The sequence below is a fragment of the Erinaceus europaeus genome, chromosome 10 (assembly GCF_950295315.1).
Source record: "Erinaceus europaeus chromosome 10, mEriEur2.1, whole genome shotgun sequence".
In the NCBI taxonomy this organism is placed as follows: Eukaryota; Metazoa; Chordata; class Mammalia; order Eulipotyphla; family Erinaceidae; genus Erinaceus; species Erinaceus europaeus.
In genome coordinates this window covers 89,967,917-89,986,042 of record NC_080171.1, presented here as the reverse complement: position 1 = coordinate 89,986,042, position 18,126 = coordinate 89,967,917, and the positions used below count along the sequence as shown (strand labels likewise).

Sequence of the window (18,126 nt, the reverse complement as noted above, 5' to 3'; positions counted from 1 at the left end):
AGACACAAACGGACGCTCAGGAACACCTCTCCAGATAAAAACCACACTCGGATAAATGTATGAGCATTCACATACCCAGAGACACTCAGACACTCAGACGCACACAGCTTCATACACGCATAAGCGCACCACGATGCGGGGCTTGCGCACAAGTATCACACACAGTTCCTTGAGGTGCTCATCCACTGAGACACAGCGCCCCATTCCCCGGCCTTAGAAACTCCCCAGTGGCTCAGCTTCAGCCCACCCAGGCCGCCCCTCCCGCCCCGGAGGCCTCCCTTCTCTCCGGTCGCTTCTTCTCCTCCTTGGCCTAAAGATGTACAAAACACACCTCGGAATCAAGCCGGGCTCTCGGCTCCTCCCTCCTCGCCCCCGGGCAGCCGCTCCCCCATTCATTATCGCCGGTCCCAGGGTAAGTCCCTCCTCCCGCGTAGCCCAGCCTCCGCCGCTCCCCGCCCGCCCGCCCGCCCCGAGATCGCGGCGCACTTGGACTTCCCTCTCCATTCGCTCGCCGCCTCGCTCCGGTCCCCGGGGCTGCGAACTGATCTGGCGCGGGGGGGGGGGAGGAGAAGGAGGAAGGAGGAGGAGGAAGGGGAGGAGGAGGGCAGAGCAGGCGAGAGAGCGAGCGAGACAGCCAGAGAGCCGGGAGGCACAGGGAGTAGCGACTGTCTTCCGGAGCCCGGATTCATGCCTGTCCTCGGGACCAGCGAAGGGGACTTGACGGCTGAGTATGAGCCAGGCTGCTAGGAGCCAGGTACCCCCACGCCTGCAGTCCCCGCGCCGTTCCCGGTATGCGAGCTGGACGCAGGGCTCTCCCAAGTTCCCACCGAACCGAGTAAAAAGCGTCGGCCCGAAGCTCTCCGCCAAAGACGGACATTGACCCCAGGTAAGGTGGATCCGGGGCGCAGAGCCCCCAGCAGCCCCACTGCCCTTGGAGATGGCCTCGGACTGCGTGGGGGGCGGCCCCGTCCTCAAGCCCTGCTGGCCCTGCCCCCTCCTTGCACCCCAGTCCGCCCGGGAGTCTTCTCAGGTGCCGGAGTAGGTAGGGGGTCCGTGCCTCCCCGGGACTGGAAGGGTTAAACGCGGGTTTTAGCAAGTGGCGTGTGTGCTCCTCTCGCGCTCCCGACGTGTGTACCATGTTGGGAACTTGATGTGGTGCTAGTGTGTGTTTGCGTGTGCGGCCTCGTTGGCGTGTGTGTGTGTGTGTGTGTGTGTGTGTGTGTGTGTGTGTGTGTGTGAGAGAGAGAGAGAGAGAGAGAGAGAGAGAGAGAGAGGGAGAGGGAGAGGGAGAGAGGAAGAAGGATGTGTGTGCGTGCGTGGAGGGGAGGGATTTTGAAGAGAAGTCCTGTAACCTACTTAAGGAGTGATGTGTGTGCGTATTTGTATGCATGTGGTTGTATACGTATGTGCCTGTGTGCCTTTTTCACTAGGTCTCTCTCACTTACATGAAATGGGATCCTTACTATAAGGATTTTGTAGCCATCGAGAAACCCGCTGTGGACTTTACCTTGGGGCCCTGGGTTTATGGGCTGGGGAAGATTATGGGCATAGAGAATGCACCATATTTTAGTTCAATATCGGTACCCTCTGAAGGAAAATTCCTCCAATCATGGAAACATTCTACACTTGGACTCACAGTTCACAGTTCAATATGAAAGAGCAATGGCCAAGCCTTGAGGCAATGAGACGCTGTCACTTTAAATTCTACCCTGGGTAGACTCCAGGATTCTAATGGGAATTTGAAGTCACTTGGATGGTGGGATGACAGCAAAAGGAAGAAGTCAGCATTGGGCTTCTTATCTAGGGCTTCATAAGTCACCTACCTTTAGGCTTGTAATCTACCTAGCTAGCCTTTAGGCTTGTAATCACAACAGCTGAAAGCAGTTCCTTTTGCTTGTGGCGCTTTGTGGGGGGTGGGGGAGGTTGGTGGGAGAGGGGAGGAGGAGGTATGGGCAAGTTTGCATGAATTCTCCCTTAAGGGAAAGACGAAAAGAGTCCTTAGGGATTGCTCATCTATCATAGCTATGTAATACCACAGAAATTTTGTTTAAGGGATTAGATCTGGGTAGTAGAGAAGGAGAGGGCTGGGGCTGTCCCTGAGTATGGGGCTGTCCCTAAGATAGATTTCCTCCCTCTGGTTCCCATTTTAGACTGTCTTGGGAAAACCCCTGAGAATCCCTAAAGGGCTTCCTCATGGCTCCTTTGGACTTAGGAGGATACTGGGAGAAGGCACTGGGAGAAGAGGTGGCATTTATGCCTGTGCTTCAATACTGAGGGAGACCTGCAGTTTCCGAATGGATTGTGGGTGGGTAATTCATGGCAGAATATGTCAGTAATTTACTTAAACTGCTGTTGATTTACACGTCATACACATCTCTTGCTTCACTACAACATTTTGCCAAGGGCACAGGGTGGGAAGATTCTCAGAGAGGACAGCAATTCTAGTTAAGTCCAGTCTTTCTTTTTTCCTCCATCTCCTATGATTGTCTTTGGTAAGTCCCTTGGCTATCCCACCTTGGTCTGACTGGGTTTAGACTCTGGGGCCGGCCATTGATTTCATTCCTGACTGCCTTTTAAAGGCTTGCCCTACTCAGCAAAAAAATGCTGAGTTTTACTGCTGTTTAGCATGGCTTCCAGACTCAGCAGCTGTTACTTTTCCAAGGTAAGAGGAAGCCGTTCTGCTTTTAGGCAGGGAGGCAAAGAGAGGACAAGGGTTGTGATACTGGGATGGGACATAGCCTGTCTATCTCAGGCTGCCCAAAAAGTCTTTTTAGAAGAGGCTGCCCAAAAAGTCTTTTCAGGAGAGAGAAGAGTGAATATATATTTGTCTTAAAAATATATGTGTGTTTGTTTATTTTCTGGGAAGAGGTAAAAGCAAACGTGTTTGCAGGAAACCTGCCCTAACAGGAGGGAGATGATGCTACTTGCAGGCACTTGTAGACACCCCGTTTTCTGGCCTCAGGCTGAAGCCTTCACATGCCTACCAGGAATCTGCTCTGGAAAATTCATGTCAGAGCAGAGCTCCTTCGTCATGTTGGCTGGGATGCGGGGGCTGGGGGGGGTTAATATGGCTAAAAGAGATTCTCTATTAGGAATTGCTCTTGTTTTATTTGTTTCTCAAATCATAAACAACTAAAGCTTGGGCAGATATTAAAGAGGAGACAGTTAGGACTCTGTGGCCCAGAGAGGAGGCATGGACTACCTACAGTTTCCTTGTGAGTTGGGTGGCACACTCAGTGCAAGAACCTATGGTGTCTGACATCCAAATCAAGATTCTTTCCACTCTGTCATGCTTTGCAAGGATTATATACTGTTGTCTGTCTCAAGCCTGCCCCTTGTTGCCCCTTCAAGACAATCATTTGTCTTTCCTCATCATACTTTCCAATCTAGAGATGTATTTCAAAACTGCTCCAACATGACCCAGACAGAAAGGACCCAAGATCTCAGTTACTCACCACACACACACACACACACACACACACACACACACACACACACTGAGTGCACATGCACATGCAACACTGACAGATACATACGGAACATAGGTTCTACAACTCTAAGAAAATTTCAGGTAAACAGGGATGTGATAGTGAAAATGACTAATATACAGAATTAACCAAAGCTCCAGATCATGCTCAATCTCTTAATTATAAAATGTTCTGTGTTCTAGAGGGCAAAATGTACACCCATTCACCAATACAAATACTTCAGGAAAATTAATCTCTTTATATTAACAAAACTCTTTCTCCTATGCAATTATACATAGTTATAACTGTAGTTACAAGAGCATGTGTAAGCACACATACATATATGTACTGCTACACAAATATGCATAAACAGATCCAGAAGCCTTGCTATACCTACCCCCAAAGAACTGCAGCTTCCATACCAAAATTTGTCCTCCTACAAAAAGGCTGACCACACAAGACTAGAAATCACTATCCTGGGGAAGGGGAAACATCAAGGCTTGTGACAGACCCTTGAGACAACAGAATCAATTCACTGGGAAAGTGTGCTCCCAGACTCCTGGATGTTTGTTTTGGGCTGCAGGCGAGCAATTGGGAAAAATACATGGGGATTTCAGGCCCATCTTTTCTAAGCAGTTTTTCCCAGACTGGATGGTATGTTAGTTCCCAGAAGGGGGAGCTGTGACTCCATTTCAGTGGAGAAGAAGCAATTCAGAGATTACAAATCAGTTGTTGGCCCCCTTTGAATTGAGAAGACCCAGCAGAGGCTGGAATGATTATATTTAAAACTGGGGAAAAGAAACCTAAACAACACTTTCACCCGTTAAGTCTAAATAAATCATCTTCTTAGTGCTGTCAGGAGCTTATATTATTGACCACAATGTCCTCCTTTTGTCTAGGAGAGTCTTTGCCCAACGGGCCTCCAATTGTGGAGGAGACATTTTCTGATGTGTCTGTTCTAACTTGATCTTTTCCAATTCCTTCCATTAAGTCACAGAATATACCACTAGAAAATACCTCTTAAGTTAGATATAGCATACATTTCTCTCCTTGCAGCCCTTTTGCTAAAATCCAAATAAAAGCAAAGTGGCCACTGAACTCGGAGTAATCTTATTAAAGACTAGATAAGGGTTTTACAAAGAGGAAAGATTCTTCAAGTAATTCCTCTCTTTAGTCTTCATCCAAACCCTCCCACAAGGTATCCCTTTAGTGTCTACTTTTAAAATATTTTTTCCATATTTCAACATCCAGCTCAAATAACATATCCAAGAAAACTACCCCAAATTATATCTTGGAAATAGTCTCCTACTCCCTTGTTCTTTTATATAAATTTGTCTTAGATGCTTTTTCAGCTTAGGTTTCTGTTTGTCCTGTTTTATGACTCTTGCATATATGCCCAGCTTTCCTTCTTTAATATAGCCTTCTTAAAGTTAATATTTTTCTCAAGGACTGATACATAATAATTACTCTTAAATAAGCTTGCAATTTGACCTTGTCTAATTGTTGTAATCTCCCTCTTGTTTTGTATTTAAAGCCCTGCAACCTTGGCTTCAAAATTGTGCCACTTACATACCAATATTTAGGATGAACAATGCCCCACTTGAAAATGGACATTATCCCGCTGTGTTTCAAGTATGTTCTTTTGGTGTTTTTGTTTTGTTCATTCACTTGATCTTCCTTTATACCTAGTAAGGGAGAATCCATCCCTTTTGTAGAAGAGAAAGGTGAACTCCTGAGAACCAAGTCCATTGCCCAAGGTCACAAAATGAACAGAGCTAGAATTTGAAACAAAAATCTTTCAGGTTTTAGCATCTCCACTCTTTCTATCATACACCTAATTTAGTGGTGAATATTGGGGATGACAGAAGTGGTGGTTTTTCAGTGGATTCTAGGAGTAACTGTGGACATATGAGTAACTCTTTGAAATGGATGTGATAAAGGAGACAAGTAGTCATTGAGTCATTGAGCCAAAGAATCTCAGTCTCAGCTTGATGTTTGCCTGACCATAAGAGAGAAGGGGCAAAGATACTAGAGCAGCATTATATTATTTATGATGTTCTGTTTGTTTTTGCCATGTGTGTTTATGCAAGTTTGTGTGTGTTAATGCTGAGGATCAAATTCAGGGTGCATACAAGTCACATGTTCTACCACTGAGCCACCTTCCATGAGGCTAAGGTTCCTGAATAACCAAACCATTCTTATTCGTAAGTCCCTTTTCATAGTATTTATAACACATGGTTGCTCAGTCTCACTCACTCTTTAATGTTTTTAGCATCAGTGACCCAATTACTACATAAATTAGACAATGTTCTGTGTGTAAGAGATTTGTTGGAATACTTTCAGTACCTTGATTCTAATTCTGTCTTCTGTCCATAGTCTTCAACATCACACTAACCACACATGATTGTTGACCGTTTAAAATGTGTCTAGTGCCACTGAGAAACTGATCTTTCAGTCTTCTTTTGTTTGAAATGATTTTAGATTAATAGCAATATATGATGACTAGTGGTTATCTTTTTTTTACTTTATTATTTTATTAATGATTTAATATTTATTTACATAATTACATGTCAGTAGGGATATAATTCCACACTATTCCCAACACCAGAGTTCTGAATCCCCAGTCCCCATTACAAGTCACTATAGTTCTCCCAAGGTTGCAGAAATGGGTTAACTATCATCTCTACAGCTATCTGTCAACAAATGTACGCTCCTTTTTTCTTCCAAGTCCAGTCCTCTTTCTGGGTCCTGATGGAGTTGATGTTCAGAGCACTCTTATCCTCTTCCTCCTGTCACTTCTCCCTCACTGGGAGTATGGATCAGAGTAGTGCAGAAGGTAGGAGTTCTGGCTTCTGTAATTGCTTCTCTGCTGGACATGGGTGTTTACAGGTTGATCCATACCCCCTCGCTAGTGGTTATTGCATTAAATAATACAGATATAGATATCTAAATTAGTGGTTATTATATTTAATGGCTCTTCTCATGGCACTCATAATCTAGAAAGGAGAGTTATCCAAATGAACAAATGGATAAGAATTTTTTCACACATGATCATAACTGTCATGTAAATGGTATTAAGCTGTCATGGGTTATACATGTTTTAACTTTAGATAGGGAAATCAGGAGAACAGTGTGCTGAGGGAGTAGTTTTGAAGCTTAGATTTAAATAAGAAGGACCAGACATGTGGTTATGTGAAAGAAGATTATTAGAGGTGGAAAGAACAACAAAGGTCAAGTCACTAGGCAGGGGAAAGCTTAGAAAATCAAAGGGATAGTGTAACTGAAGATTTTGAATGAGAAGAATGCCACCAGATGAAAATAATAATGGCTAGCATAAACCACATCATAAAGGCTTTGGAAAAGATGAGGGGATGTGAGGATAAACACCTATTTGGAGGCAGCATGGGCCTGGAGACTGAGATGATGATTTGGAGTTTGACAGACACCCATCACTTAAGTGCCCTCAGTGGGTTTCCCTCTTGTCCATGTCAACAAATTCTTCTAAAATCTCATTTTATAGTCCAGATCTGAGTGCTGCATACGCTCTAAAATACCCAAATCTATAGGGGAGAGAGGGCTATAGGAGAAAAAAAAAAGTAAAGAGAGAGACAAGAAGGAAATGAATGAACACCTGGGGAGAGGGTAATTGAAACGAAGATTGGTGAAAAATGGATGAAAGATGGAATCCATTTGGATCAGCAAATATTTCTTGCATACTTTGTCTGAAAGAGTCCTTGGACAAAACAACTCAGGAGGTATGGGGCTGAATTTCACTAGGTGCTGGCAATCTAATAGAGGAGCTCTGCACATCCATACATTATTTATAATTTGTAGTAGACTAATAATTATAATTTCAGAAGTTTTATGAGAGTTTGGGAGAAGAGAATATTAGAGGAAGACACAGAGGTGGTGGTGAGGAGAAAGGAAAGAGGGTGGTAATGGTTATAAGGTCTTACAAAGCAGAGATTATATCTTTTTAGTTTTTCTCTGCACATTCCAAATGTTATATAAGACAAACATGAGGACACAAGGCACCTGTTTGAATATGATCCAAGATTTGAACTGGTGCCTTGTGTCCTATTGATGTATATATTGGACCTCCCTAAGCACATATCAAATCCTCTCTGAATTTAACATTTTGCAAATGAGAAGGAACAGCCGGTCTCATGTATGAAGTGTGCCCAGCAGCCTGGGAAATGTCCAGTGGATAAAATGTTAGACAGGCAAGCATGAGGTTGTGAGTTCCACACGTGGCATCACCTGTGCCAGAATGATGCTCTGGGTCTTTCTTCTTTGTCAATAAATAAATCAAGAGAGAAAGAGAGAAAGAAAGCGAGCCTGATATTTGGAAATGCTGCATGATGGAGTTCTGTCTCAAATAAAGAGAAGACAAATGTATGATCCCTAGTCTTCATCCTAAGGTTTAGTCGTCTTCTCAGAAATGAGCAAGTCTGAAACAAATCATACCTCAGGGCATAGATGGTGATTCAGGACAGGGTGGCTGAGTGGATAAATGTGCTGCTCTTGTAACTCTTCTTATCAGCATGTTTAAGTGGTAGCATGAAAACACTCCTTCTGCCTAGAAATCCACAGATAGTACTTGCTACTGAGGGGGCAAAGAAGACAATTAAGGAGATAATGAAGCTGAGGAAAAGTGAAATTAATTTCTTTTCTTTCTTTTTCTTTTCATGGGAGGGGTGAAGGGTGGTAGTATCTTTGTTTCTCAAAGGAACTCTCTTTAGAGGATAGCAGATGACTTTAAGGACAATAGTCTGAGGAAGACTGGGTGTGAGAAAGTTATCAGTGGTGAATTGCCAGGACTGTCTGCTTGCCAGTGGAGGACATGCATAGAAAGAAATAAAAAGCCTGGAGAGGACACCAAATATTCAAGGCAAACCTTTTCTCATTGTCCAGGGATTTTTCTCCCAGAGTACAGATCTGCATACAATGATGTGGGGGACATGTTGGGAACAACTCAGAGACAGTATGCCCCCAGGGGTGAGCAAAGAGATTCATAATGCAATTAACAAAAATAAGTTGCAGTCATTTTTGTGTGAACTGTAAAGTTCGGAGCAGCAGGGCTTCAAGTAAATGGTCTATCAGAACAGCTAGAAACCTTTGTAAGGGTTAGCCCAAGATTGGCCCAGAGGGGGTTCGAAATATAATTTATCCTTTCAAAGATTCTGCAGATGAACTGGTGGGAAATTCTGTGAGAAGTAATGGGTCTTGGGAGTAATGTGGAACAGCTGAGTTACAGAGTGCATATGCGTGTTTGGATAGAGAAAGGATGAGCATTAAGGATATGCTTTATAGAGGTCTGAGGATTGAATTTGGTTCCTTCTCAAGTTCCAATTGTGAGAACTAACAATCTTCACAAGTAGATGAGATACCGGTGCACTGTGGAATTCTTAGAAACTCTAGAAACCCTAAGATAACCCTGAAAGATCATTCTAAGAACTGTGACAGAAACCTCTTCCATACAGGTCAGTTTCTATAAATGGGATTTCTGAGGGAATTTGATGGGTTTTGAGTTTAGACACATGATGATAGGGAAGGTCCCACAAGGAACCTTGACTGGCACTATAAAAGCATCTGTGCAGAATACATTGTGTATTAAAAAATAGAATAAGTGTTCTGATATATTTAGGTGCGTGTGGGGGAAATAGAAACATAGAAAATAGATTACTAGGCAGGGGCCGGTAATGTAGTTTTTCTTCTGGGTCAAACTTTGGAGCTACAGCTCTTTGAGATGAAGTGGCCCCTCATCAAATGCCTTTGTTAGAGATGGTCGAAGCAAAGGAGAACTGAGAGAAGTCATAAAGAAATGTGTTCTGAATGCATAGCAATAGGACATCACAATTCAAAGTCCAGTGAAACCTTATAAATGATTCCAGAAAACAGTACCAGCTCTGCTGCAATATTTACTTGCCCTCATCTCACTCATTTGCTGGCACTGGAAAATACACATCTAGCAGAGTGTCAAATGGCATCTGTGGGGGTTCTGTAAGATTCTCCACCCACGGTATTTAGAGGTGGCTGACTTGTCAGTTATAAAACCATTGATGGAACTGGAAAGTATATGTGCCAAACATGTCACGTATGCATTGTGTTGTGATGGGTACTTGATATAAAATGGAAGGACCTGTCTACATTAAGGTTCAGTAGTTGTTACCAAAGTAGTATCACCTCCCCATTCGAGAGATGAGGAAACATAAGCTCACCACCTTGGTACCATCTATCCAAGGCTACAGTCCAAGTCAGCAGTGAGTAGAGAATTTGGATTATTTCTGCCTGACTTGAAAATGTAGTGACTGGGGGCTGGGTGGTGGTGCACCTGATTGAGTGCACATGTTACAAAGAGCAAGGACCCTGGTTCGAGTCCCCTTTCCCCACCTGCAGGGGGAAAGCTTCACGAGTGGTGAAGCAGTGCTGCAGGTGTCTCTCTGTCTCTCTTCCTCTCTATTTCCCCTTCCCTCTTGATTTCTGGCTGCCTCTACCCAGTAAATAAATAAATAAATAAATAAATAAAGATAATTAAAAATTAAAAAAAAAAAGAAAATGTAGTGACTGAAAGCTTAGACATTGACATTTGAATCCCAGGTTTTCTATGAGTGAGCTCTGTGACCTTGGCTGGATTACCTAATGTTCCTATGCCAGTGTGCTCAGCTGTAAAATGACGATGATAATAGTAACTTCTCTTAATGTATTGTGGGGATTTAATGAGGTTCTGTGATAGTCATTTTCAACAGTGCCTGGAAGATCATCAATGCTGTGCAAGCTTTAACTATTATTACTTTTATTGTTACTACATCCTGTTACATTTGATTAAACATGCTAATGTTCCCAAGTATGTTCACCACATGGAAAGGTCTTTTAGGAAAGAGATCACTGAGGGCTGGGAAATGGCACATGCAATAGAGTTGATCCTAGCCATGACTGAGAACAGAGTTCCATTCCTGGTTCCACAGAGAATCACCATAGACTGCATGGTGCTGTGTGTGTTGATGCTCCCTACTTCCACTTGAAATTTCTTAAAAAAAAAAAAAGAAAGAAAGAAAAAGGTTTAGCAGGCCACTGTGGATATGCATATGCACAAGACCCTGAAACTAGAAAAAAAAATAGAAAGAAAAAAAATGCCCACAACTAAATCAAGCAAAGATTTGAGAGTGTATTTTACAAATACATTTGCTCATTTAAAAAATGTGTATATATGTATATATATATATATATATATATACACACACACATACATTTTTTTTCTGTCTTCTCTAGGATTTCACCATTCTAGGCCAACATTTTCAGTTAGATAGATAGATAGATATAGATAGACTGATTTTTCAGATAGATAGCTAGTAGGCAGGCAGATCATAATACTGCAACTTCCTTCAGTGTGATGGAGGCCAACCAGAACCTGCATCTCTTGAGTGAAAAGTAGGTACCTTTGCAGACTAGCATGTGCTCATTTTTATGAAATGTCTTAGTCAGTGTGTCCATGTGATGCCAGTAGTGAGAAGGAAGTGAGAGAGAAGGGCTGGGGAGCTTGGGGCGGGTGCGGGGCTGGGTGGGGGGAGAATAACAGTAGACACAGCAAGATGCAGAAGAACAAAGGAAAATGTTTTGAAAAATTAGCCCTAAGGAACAAGCCCAGGGGCCTCAAGCATGTCCTCTATCACTGTGCCACCCAGGCCTGGTTTTTCTTTTTAAAAATATTTTAATTAATTAATTTATTATTGAATAGAAACTGAGATAAATTGAGAGCTTGTTTGGAAGTTCTGTCAGGGGAGCACAGCTACTTAGATACCCTTGACCAAAGATCGGACCATCTCTATTCCAGGAAAGCCTTCCTCTTCGACTCAGCCCGCAGCTTCCAGAGGGATGCACATGGAATGGTGAGAGAGGAAGGGGACACCCACCTAACCAGCCAGATCAGCTAAATCAGCCCGGGCGATCAATGGGATGACATCTGTTGCAGCCAGATCGCCCTCACATCTGACAGAGAGGGGAAGGGGGAAATAGAGGGAAAGGCACAGAGAGACATTTGCAGCCCTACTTCACCACTTGTGTAGCTTCCCCCTCCAGGTGGTGACCAGGGGCTCGAACCCATGTCCTTGCACACTGTAATGTGTGCACTTAACCAGGTGTACCACTGCCGGACCCCCCTTGGTTTTCCTGTTTTGTTTTTTTAAGAGAGAGGGGATGAGAGAGGAGAAAATGAGAGAGGGGAGATACTCTAAAGCACTGTTTCATCATTCAAACCTTAAACTCACGTCATCAGATACTCAGTACAGCCTTTTCTCACTGACCTGTCCTCAATTATTCCACCCATTTACGGTGCAGAGCAACCCTCAGCATTTTGATTGCATCTTCAAATCAGGGTTAAAAATTATTATCTCCATCAGGCATCCTTTGCAAACTTTTAGTCATTCTGTTATGAAGTTCCTGCCTTCAGTCCTGCCTTTGTACAAGTCTAAATGCTGATGTCTATTTAACATGATCCATGAGATGTTTAGATGACACCACTAAAATCTACATAATAACCCACATTTTCCTTTTTTTTTTCTTTCTTTGTCAGCATCGTGAATATCCCTCACTCTTTCAGTGCTTACTGGCTGCCAAATTCAAAGCCTCTTAAAATAGGAATTTAATGTTACAATGTCTATGCAGGAAACCTTAGCTTAGCTTGTTTATTTGCACCTTCAAATGCTGTTGAGACCAGCACCAATAGTCATAGAGTAAGTTACTTTTTAACTCTAGGCTAGAGAGAAAAATCAAGATCTTGCTTTTTTGGAAAATATGTAATATATGTATATATGGGATCTTCCTAGCACACACACATGTATAAAGAAAGAGTGGTTAAACACAGGATAAATAGGAAAGAGGATAGCAGTGGCTCCAAGACAAAATGTTGATGTCCAAGGAAGAGTTCTTCTCTATTAATGGAATGTGAACTGGTATTACAAAATTGTCTACAATCAGAATGTGATCTGGGCCTAGAACCTCCAGTGAAAAATAGAATGGGGAATACATGTGGCTGATAAATCAATTCAAAAACACTCAATATTCAGAATTCCTAGTAGTCAGATCAGCACAATAGCAATGTAATGCCATATAGCATCACCAAAATAACCTTTCTTTTTTCTTTTTTAATAACAACGTTTATTCTTGGCAAGCTTTCCAGAAAAAAGACCTGTTCTTGTGGCATTGGTGAAAATTTACATTAAATACGGCTATTTACTAAAGTGTAGCTTTTGCTTCTTTCATTTAAAGGAACACATACACACACACACACACACACACACACAGTGAAAATACAGGAATGAGCAAAGCTGAGTCTCTCCCTTCTTGGATTTGACATTCTAGTATTCTATTTTATTTTTATTTTATTTTTGTTTTTTATTTATAAGAAGGAGACATTGACATTCTAGTATTCTAATGAGGGAGAAGATAAAACATATAGCTAAGTTGACATAGAGTGTGTAAAAGGCAAATGAGTGATAGAAATGTTGCGTAGCAAAGAGAGAGAGAGAGAAAGAGAGCTTGTCTTATGAGATGGAGAGAGGGGCAGGGAGCTTGTTTTATGGGATGGAGAGAGAGAGCTTGTTTTATGAGATGGAGAGAGAGAGACAGAGACACACAGAGAGATAGAGAGAAACCTCAAATATCAGCTTAGGGATATGCAGTTCTAGAAATCAAACATTGTGTCATATTCATCCAGGCACTGTTCCCTTATATTTAAGGCATCTAACAATATGCTACACTATGTTAGATAATAAACAGTTCTCACTGTAGCATTAACTAACCCACAGGAGTGTAATTTAATCAAACTACTAACTTAAAACAGAGGGTATAAATTAATGAAATATAAAATATATAAAACCCCGTGACTTTTTTATAGAATGTACCATAACGTTTGAGTGGATATTATCTTGGATAATAGATACAATTAATTCTCTTTCATCTTACCTGTGTTTTCATTTTTTTTCCTTGCTGCTAGGTCTTCTATGAGACATAATACCTTTATGATTCTACTTCTGAGGGTGGTAGGCATTGTTTTTTCATAGTTATTGGATGAAAGGGAGGTGGGGGGTGCGGGGAGAGAAGGTCAGAGAGAGGAGAGGTAGAATGAGAGAGGGAAAGAGAGAAGGAAGAGAGTCACCATAGATAGCACTGTGCCACTGCAGACGAAGTTTTCTTGTTGTGTGGTTATGTGGTGTTCTTATGTGGTGGCCAGAGACTCAGACCCTGGGTACTTGCATGTAGTAAACCATGCACTCTAGTAGGTGAGGCATTTCTGGACCTCTTACATGTTTTCTACTATTTCTTTGTATTACTTAGATAGTGACTATTTTAAATAGTAAGATGTAGAGGATCAGAGGTTAAGTTTTGTAAGAAAGCATCAAAGGAGATGTTTATGCCTTAATGCAATTTGCTAAATTTTGAAGTCATTTGTCCTATATCAAGTTTAAATGAACTCCGTTTAAAAAAGCCATTTTACCTGATCTAAGCTTGATAAATGATATAATATGTGAATGTTTAATAAGTGATTTATGCTTTTTCAATTCTCCTTAAAAATATACCTTTAAAAAGAAAGTCATTCCACTTTTTTATCATTTGCAGTTGTGTTCACCTACCTGTTGTAATCATGCATGAACATTTGAAAAGCAGAGTTAGTGACAAACATGCATCAAAGAAATTTAAATTTGATCCCAGTTTTAGTTTTGATCTTGGACCAATTTCATCCTTTATTTGGATCTTAGTTTCCTCACCTGTTGAAATAAATGCTCATGATTTAGTGGAAGTTCATAGAACCCTTGGTGAGGCGTGGGCACCAGGGGTGTAGGGAGGGGCTGAGTCAGTGAGACTGCTTTAGAGTTCATTCACTCTCAGCTTGGCATCTACATCAGAGCAGTTTCACTTTATCTGCTGTGCTTTATTGTTCTTTTGTATAAGATCTGAATAAATATTCCTAGGGTTAAAAAAGTTTTTAAACTTTTGATTGATTTAAGCTTCAAATACTTTCTAAAGTGTACTAACAAAGTTTGTCCTAAATAAAGTCACTGTAGTGAGCTCTGGGCATATATATATATATATATATATATATATATTCCCTATGATATTTTCAAGAGTTTGAAGAGGAGAAATGCATAAAACTGTTGGTAACCTATATAATCATAATCATGGCAGATAATTGCCAACAATTTATTCAGTAACATATTAGCTACATTCAAGGCAATCACCTATAGAAATGGCACTTTTCATGGGTAACTTCAGCAGTGAAAACTTGATAGTTAATGTTGCCCAGGGTTTTTTTTTTCTTTTTATTTATAAAAAGGAAACATTGACAAAACCTTAGGATAAGAGGGGTACAACTCCTTACAATTCCCACCACCAGAACCCTGTATCCCATCCCCTCCCCTGATAGCTTTCCTATTCTTTATTCCTCTGGGAGTATGGATCCAGGGTCTTTGTGGGATGCAGAAGGTGGAAGGTCTTGCTTCTGTAATTGCTTCCCCATTGAACATGGGCGTTGACAAGTCGATCCATACTCCCAGCCTGTCTCTCTTTGCCTAGTGGGGCGGGCCTATGGAGAATAGGGCTCCAGGACACATTGGTTGGGTTGTCTGTTTAGGGAAGTTTGGTGGGCATCATGCTAGCATCTGGAACTCGGTGGCTGAAAAGAGAGTTAACATACAAAGCCAAACAAGTTGTTGACTAATCATGAACCTAAAGACTGGAATAGTGCAGGGGAGGGGTCACCATTTTATAGATGGCTAGTAGGCATATTTTAGTTATATTCCAAAGGGTCTCTGACTATACTAGCTTTTTTTTTTTTAATTTATTTTATTTTATTTATTTATTCCCTTTTGTTGCCCTTGTTGTTTTATTGTTGTAGTTATTATTGTTGTTGTCGTTGTTGGATAGGACAGAGAGAAATGGAGAGAGGAGGGGAAGACAGAGAGGAGGAGAGAAAGATAGACACCTGCAGACCTGCTTCACCGCCTGTGAAGCGACTCCCCTGCAGGTGGGGAGCCGGGGTTCGAACCGGGATCCTTATGCCGGTCCTTGTGCTTTGCGCCACCTGCACTTAACCCGCTGTGCTACAGCCCGACTCCCTATACTAGCTTTTTAAAAAATAAATTTCTTTCTATTTATTTTTACTAGATAAAGACAGAGAGAAATTGAGGAGGAACAGGGAAATATAGAGGAAAAGACACAGAGAGAGACACCTATAGACCTGCTTCACCACTCATGAAGCTTTCCCTCTGCAGGTGGGGACAAGGAGCTTGAACCTGGTTCCTTGTGCACTACACTGTAATGTGTGTGCTTAACCAGGTGTGTCACAACCTGGCCCCCACCCAGGAAATTTTTTACATATATATTTATTTTCCCTTTTGTTGCCCTTGTTGTTTTTATTGTTGTTATTATTATTGTTGTTATTGATGTTGCCTTTGTTGGATAGGACAGAGAGAAATGGAGAGAGGAGGGGAGACAGAGTGGGAGAGAAAGATAGACACTTACAGACCTGCTTCACTGCCTGTGAAGTGAACCCCTTGCAGGTGGGGAGTCCAGGGCTGTGACCAGGATCCTTGCGCGGGTCCTTGTGCTTTGTGCCATGTGTACGTAACCCACTGAGCTACCACCCAACCCTCATCCAGGAAAGTTTTATGCTAGTTGATAGCATTGTAGGGTAGGACCTCCAATATGCATTTCCACTAGAGGAAATGGCAGGGATGAATGCATGACTTCAGAATTCCACCTGATTTCCATCATAGAATGTTGTAGCTAAATTAAGAGAAGCCTTAAGATCAATAATATTTGATCTATATCTTTTGTGTCACAAGAAGAATTTATGACGGTCAAGATGAGGGTGTTTACAAAGATCGTATTCTTTATTGATAGTGATGTTAATCCTAGAACCCTAGACTTCTGCTTCCCAAACATTCTGATGGCAGCAGTTTATTATTATTTTTTAAATTTTATTTATTTTCCCTTTTGTTGCCCTTGTTGTTTAACATTGTTGTGGTTATTGATGTCCTTGTTGTTGGATAAGACAGAGAGAAATGAGAAGAGGAGGGGAAGACAGATAAGAGGAGAGAAAGATAGACACCTACAGACCTGCTTCACCACTTGTGAAGCGACTCCCCTGCAGGTGGGGAGCCTGGACTTGAACCGGAATCCTTACTTTGGTCCTTGTGCTTTGCACCACGTATGCTTAACCCGCTGTGCCACTGCCCAACTCCCAGCAGTTTATTTTTTAATAAAAACTTCCACAATATACTAGTTCTATCAGAAATAAATCTGCGCAACAGTTCATATCTGTGCTTTTCTTTTTCTTTTTCCTTTTTTAAATTTTTATCTATAAAAAGGAAACACTGACAAAAACCATAGGATAAGAGAGGTACAACTCCACACAATTCCCACCACCAGAACTCCATATCCCATCCTCTCCCCTGTTAGCTTTCCTATTCTTTGACCCTCTGGAGTATGGACCCAAGGTCATTGTGTGATGCAGAAGGTGGAAGGTCTGGCTTCTGTAATTGCTTCCCAGCTGAACATTGGCATTGACAGGTCAATCCGAACTCCCAGCCTGTCTCTCTCTTTGCCTAGTGGGGTGGGGTTCTGGGGAATCAGAGCTTTAGGATACATTGGTGGGGTTGTCTGTCCAGTGAGGTCTGCTTGGCATCATCTTAACATCTGGAACCTGGTGGCTGAAAAGAGAGTTAGCATATAAAGCCAAACAAATAGTTGACTAATCATGAACCTAATGGCTGGAATAGTTAATATGAAGAGTTGGGGGAGGGAGGTTCTCTGTTTTGTAGATAGTAGTTCTATAGTCCTAATTTAGTTATATTATAAAGAGCCCATGTGTATACTAGTTTTTTTTTTTTTTTCCTGAGCCTTACATCTGATATGCAAGTGGATCCAAGTTATTGTCTGGGGAGATGATGTCATGGCTGGAAAAGGGCCAGAAAGCTGGATCAGTGAAGAGAGTAGCTCCCAAATATGTGAAAGGTGTATAAATATTGTTGACTGTAAACCTCATCAATTTGATTTGATCTGGGGCCCGTATTCAGCTTAGGAGCCTATGTGACCTCTGCATCCCTATAGACCTGAGCTCACATTCTGTGGTCATGAGTAGGAATGTTCTAAGCTGCCCCAATTTCAGGACCCATTTTTCTCAGGTGGAGCATAGAATATGTTGTCCAGCTTTTGTTTTCTTAAAAAAAAAAAATCACACACACACACACACACACACACACACACACACACACACACACAGTCTGGGTTCTACGAACTCCTGTAATATAGGGGACATTTTAAGTGTAATTCAGAATTTCTTAAAAATTTTGGCCAAAGAAATTCAATATTCTGTATTTTCAAAAAAATGTCGGCCAGACTTCCCTGGACAGACAACCCACCAATGTGTCCTGGAGCTCTGCTTCCTCAGAGCCCTTCTCCACTAGGGAAATAGAGAGACGGGCTGCGAGTATAGATCTACCTGTCAATGACCATGTTCAGCGGGGAAGCAATTACAGAAGCCAGACCTTCCACCTTCTGCATCCCACAATGACCTTGGGTTCATCCTCCCAGGGGGTTAAAGAATAGGAAAACTATCATGGGAGGGGAGGGGATACAGAGTTTTGGTGGTGGGAATTGT

The 18,126-nt window shown here is 41.9% G+C and overlaps 1 protein-coding gene across 2 annotated transcripts in view; it reads left to right on the top strand.

Annotated features, from left to right (window-relative positions):
• Positions 1–501: 501 nt before the first annotated feature.
• BRINP1 (BMP/retinoic acid inducible neural specific 1) overlaps positions 502–18,126 on the top strand; it is a 229,445-nt gene continuing 211,820 nt past the window's right edge. Inside the window, exon 1 of one of the 2 annotated variants that reach the window (XM_007528939.2) lies at positions 502–886. The gene's annotated coding sequence lies outside the window, so the exon portion shown is untranslated. The remainder of the gene's footprint in view (positions 887–18,126) is intronic. The other variant, XM_060200052.1, reaches the window with a different exon arrangement.